Source organism: Phaenicophaeus curvirostris, chromosome 36, assembly GCF_032191515.1.
Source record: "Phaenicophaeus curvirostris isolate KB17595 chromosome 36, BPBGC_Pcur_1.0, whole genome shotgun sequence".
NCBI lineage: Eukaryota > Metazoa > Chordata > Aves > Cuculiformes > Cuculidae > Phaenicophaeus > Phaenicophaeus curvirostris.
The window spans coordinates 5,593-10,939 of NC_091427.1; the positions used below are offsets into that span (position 1 = coordinate 5,593).

Here is a 5,347-nt window from a genome sequence, read left to right on the forward strand (position 1 = left end):
ATTTACTGAAATTAGTATTTCTTAGTTGTACATGTGGGCAAATTATAGTATCTAACTACTTATTTTCTCAATTAGGCCTTTAGGGAGGGATTGAAATTATTCATGAAGTAAATTTTGTTGCCTGAAAGAATAGCGGTTTTATATTCTCTTAAAAAATATATCGCAACATGCATTTATTGAAGTCCTAGTTTGAAGGATGAAACTTTGTTTCACCGTTGCGTTATATTCCTGGTTTTACTTCTTTAAAAGGTGGGCAAACTAAATGGTAGACCTCTTCTTTATAGTATCAATTGTTTCTTATGAATATAGTAATGATGGAGCAGGATTAAGTACCCTTAATTTTTTGTTTGGACCTAGAAATATTGTCATTTGGTGGCATTTATGTTCATTTTTGCGGAGAGATATTTAAAGTATGTTATAATTCTTTTCTCCTTCCTCTCATTTTTTTTCCGAGCGTGGTGCAAGCGTACAGCTTCCATGTGAAGACAATTCTGTGCTGTAAGGTGGTAAAAGCATCACTTGTCAGAGATACGCTGGCGGATGTGCTGCCTGCCTGGGGTGACCACGGGCCAGTTTGCAGAGGTAGGTGTTATTCTTTGAACTTTTTCCTGAAGTTTAAACGGGTAATTTATAATTTCTGCTTCACAATACAATGAAATTCTATTCAAAACAAAGCAAAAAATGTCTATACCCTATATATGTGTGTGCATATAAGCAATTATGTATATCCAAACATCTTTCTGTAGTTTGAAGCATGCAAGTAAAGATGCAGAAACAGTATCAATTCAGGGAGCTCATTTCCTTTTAACAGCTTTTCTTCTTTTTAACCTAGTTAGCTAGGTTTCAGTTAATTTTTTCTAATTAAATTCCTAAAGAAGAGCTCCTCACTATCATATTGCATTTCTGTCAGTTCCAGATATGTCCATATTCCTCATTGTGTGGTGAATTCCCTTCTAGTTCTGTTTTGTGCAACCTTACATAGGTTATTACCTAACCTTCTGACTTCTTTTCTAATTGTTTTCTCATTATGCTCTGAACTAATTAATAAGTTCCTCCCCTTGCTTTTATGGAGTAGAGGGGAAGGTGGCTTTTTATTTGTTTGGTTGGTTTCTTTGCATTACAACCTACAGTCTAAAATAAAAGCAGAGAAAAATATGTAAATCCTGTCAAAGTAGTCCAAAACTGAAGTATATAGGAAAAATTAAAGAGTATCTATCTATGTACAGAAGTTTTTGTTTTCCTTAGTAGAAAAATTGAGCTGCAGATTTGGATTGTACATCTTAATGGCATTCTTGATTCTAGAAAAGCGCTTGCCTTAGGCCCTCCTAGAACCAGATCATCTAGCCAGAACAGGCACTAGAAAACAAGTAAACCCACCACCATTAATTACAAAAACCAACCAACCAACTAACCAACCGAAAACATAAACAATCCAAAGAAAAAAAACAACAAGAAATGCATACAATTTTTTTTATATACTTTATTTTCCATTTTGAGATAGATGAAAGGAATATTTCTTCTACTCAGAAGCTCCTATGCTGAATGGCAGTTACCGGGGCAGCAGATGATAGACTGTGGAGGGAAGGAATCGCAACACCTGAACCAAAGCTTTTGCTAGTTCAAGGATGATCTAAAGCGTAATTGCACTTATATATTGCTGACCCTGTTGTTCTATGGTGTGGGACATCCCTTCAGTGACCGGGTGTCAGCTCTCCCAGCTGTGTTCGCTCCCATCTTCTTGCCCACTCCCAGCCTCTTCAGAAAGGAGGCAGTCACAGACAAAGATGAAAAGTAAGGTTTCCCAGAGTGCCAGGTGTATGTTTGGTATTTCAATATTCCAAAACCAGAATGACCGAGTTTTTAAGGAACGTATTCATTCCTCTTGCCAGTACTGAAAATTGAGCAAGTGGAGGAGCTAGGTTATGTGGAAGTTAATGGAAGTTACGTAGATAAGTTCTGAGATTCAGGTATTTGAAGACTTACGGTATTTAAATACTTACAGATGGTATGATCTAGCCTCTCTGTTTTAGCATGGTGCCAAAGAGCTGTAGTGCCGGACACCAGAGATGGAATTCTAAAATGCTTCAAGTTTTGTAACCCTATTTGATGTGCCTGGAAATGGTATGTCTAAGTATTTTTTTTAAACACTTTCAGATATTTTGAGAAGTTTGAATATTTTAGGAAATCTAGATGTTCTTTGGAAAATAACTTTTAAAGTAATTTATTTCTGAAATTAATTATCTAGGTTTGCTAAGTGTGCCAAAGGGATTGTGATGGTTTCACGTTTAAATTTGTGCTTTACAAAAGTAAGGCTACTGCCTAGAACCACTTGATGTCTTTTTTTTTCCCTCCTGATTTTATTTCCTCAGTTTTAAGTGCTAAGGCAACGCAGAATTTAAAGTTTAGGAGGTTTAGGTTAAGTATATACTGTTACAAAGAGTCAAATGCTGTGATACGGTTTTGTTTTCCTCCAAACCATGGAGAAGTGGAAGAGAACACGCACCAAACCTTCTTGCACTCATACAAAGAAGGCTCATTCCATCCCCTTGGAGAGGATCAATCTCTTTCTAAACAGAATATTGATATGATAATCCTTAGAAATAATTTACATAAAGTAAGAATACAGTAATATAAATTTTGGGCTGATTAATTGAAAAGTCCTGGCTTCCTTTCTCTGTAGGATATTTTTCAGGATTTTTTTGACCAGCTGAAACATCTTCAAAGGCAGATTGCTATAGAATAAGAATTCCACAGCAAGTTGTTATTAATGCTACGGCAGTTTTTTTAATGTTTAATTTAAAGAGAGCAACTGATCAAAAGCCGTCTTATCTATTGTTTATCATTTTAGCTGGAACATGTGGTTCTAATTTACGTGGACCAAGTGGGATTATTACATCACCAAACTAAGCGGGTTCAATATGAAGACAACGCCCGTTGCGTGTGGGTCATTATACCAACTGACCCAGAGCAGGTTTGCTTTTTCTATGTTTCTCAGTTCAACTTGTACAATTTTGGGTCTGTCTTAAAATTATTTCATACCTATTTGTGTAAATGTATGAACACGTGCGAGTGCGTATGTTCGTTTAAATAAAAAAATTACCAGAGTAGAGATGTTAAGAACAGATATTGGGCACTAGAAAGAAGCCGTAAGTTTTTAATAGCTGTGAAAATGACCACTCAGTGTAATAGGCCTTAGAGTTTCTAAGTTATAAATAATTTTTTTAATGAAATACAGAAAATCATCTTTGGAGTCCCACACTGCTAAATGAGTTGATAGTGTATATTTCAATTTGTATCTTAATACTTACTGCATCTTAGCATAAAACCCACACATCTAAGTACTTTGTCTGATCTTGTTAGGTGTTTTCTACTTACCTATCTTCTCTTATCAATCCACTGTTTTCCCATAATGATTCTAAATACATACCTATAAATAATTATACATAAACCAGTAAGCGCGATCAAGTATTCTTATTAGAATGCAGCGTATTGAGATGCATTTTTACTTGTGTTTCTGTAAAATGAATTTACTCACTAAAGGACAGAGACAACCCCTACCTGTAGGAAAAGAAAATGAAATAAGAAAATCTTCCCCTTATTTTACTTTTCTGCAGTGAAATGCTGAATAAATTAGTTAGAGTAAGTTGAGGAACTTACAATCTATATGTACTTTCACAAGTACGTAATGTATTTCCTACGCAAGTTTTGGGAGGGCTGAATTCTTGACTTTATTAAGGTTGAGGAAAAATATCTAACTTTATCTCACCATAAATTAATACAAATGCTTAGCAGCAGCAAAGGTTGTTTTACTGCATGCGTTCATAGCTTATTGTTGTCATGTAAATATTTTCTTTGCAAAATCAAGTCCTCTTTGTTTTAAAGAGGATTTATTGCCTCAGAAAATATATGTGTTCAAGAAAAAAAGCAACCGCAAAAGCACAAAGGTTACTGCATTGTGAAAGATTTCACTGAACAGAAAGGTCTTTATTTAATTCCAAACTCAACTGTTATAATTTATTTAGTATTCAAATTAGAAGTGGCCATTTGTCAGTGAATGATCTTTGACTTTGGAGACATTACATTTTATAGGAAGTATTAAATCACTTTCAATTTTTAAATAGAGATTAGCATTTAAAATATGAAAGATGTTTGACAAATGCATCAGCTCAGATTTATGTTCAGTAATATGTAGTCTCTTTGGTTCTGCAAAATGCAGCGTAGTTTTATACGAAAAAACTTAATTGTGCATACAAAAGAAAATATGTGAAATGACTGCTAATGTAAGAGAGTTGACATTTTAATGATTTCTTTTTTCAGAACCATTCCATTAATCTTTCTTTTTTAATTTTTCTTCCTTTTTCAAGAATTTCAGTTAAGCACTGATTTTCGTATTTATAATAAAATGAGGATGATAATCTCCTGGCTGATTGCAAGAAAGTTTAACCCTAATAATATGCAAAGTGCTGCTGATGGAGCAGTGCTGTTTATTAAACTGCACCGTCTGTTTTTGCTATGGAGATTCAGACTTTGTTCATTTCTGAAAATCACTGAACCTTAATCTACTGCAACAACCGCAAGTTCTGTTCATTCTCCACAATGTCTCTTCCACAATGGGTTTAGGATGTTAGTAGGGTAGGTCTCAAGGAGGTTGGTGTGGATTAGCTTACTGCTTTGTTCGCTGAACGGAAAAGGCGCTCGTAAGCAGCAGTCTGTGGCAGCTCGACAGCTTATCAGTCACGAGAATGCACTGAGGGAGTTGTACGCCCAGACAGAAACTCTTGTGTTGTGTTCCAAACGGAGACGTGTGAGTACGTGTCCTGGAGCTTTCATCCAGAAAAAAATAGACACTGTTACATCCAGCTGGGCGGAAGGTAAAGAGATTTGCTGACAAACATGTTGATAATTACATGTAAGAACAACACTGGGACCTTTGAAGTCTTTCAGTTCCGGGCAGAGCAGGCGATAGGGAATGATTTGTCTTGTTATTAAACGTGGGTTTGTCTAGCAGTGCAACAAAGGAAGATTCTTTTCTAAACGTCATGTATCTAGGAAGGATGGGGGTTGAGTTTAGGCCCATGACAACTGTGAGTGTGAAGTCTTAAAATTGGCTTTGTTCAAGGCCTACGGTATCCTCAAGTTGCTTTCACGTAAGCGTCACATTATCTGCATCGGTGGGTATCGATACAGATTTGATACTGGGACTTCTATCCCCAAACAGCTGGAACTATATTTAACACATCCTTTTGGACACTAAAAGACATGTTGGGAAATACTTTTACTTTGGAGGCAGCCTGACTGAAATAGAACATTTTTCTTACTTCTTTATAAAGAAAACTATCTTTCTACC

At 35.7% G+C, this 5,347-nt stretch overlaps 1 long non-coding RNA gene across 1 annotated transcript; it reads left to right on the forward strand.

Annotated features, from left to right (window-relative positions):
* The first annotated feature begins 475 nt into the window (after positions 1-475).
* Positions 476-2,934, forward strand: LOC138732733 (uncharacterized). Its single transcript, XR_011339316.1, has 3 exons — positions 476-582; positions 2,031-2,121; positions 2,849-2,934. It is a non-coding gene; the product is annotated as an uncharacterized lncRNA (long non-coding RNA).
* The last annotated feature ends 2,413 nt before the right edge of the window (positions 2,935-5,347 follow it).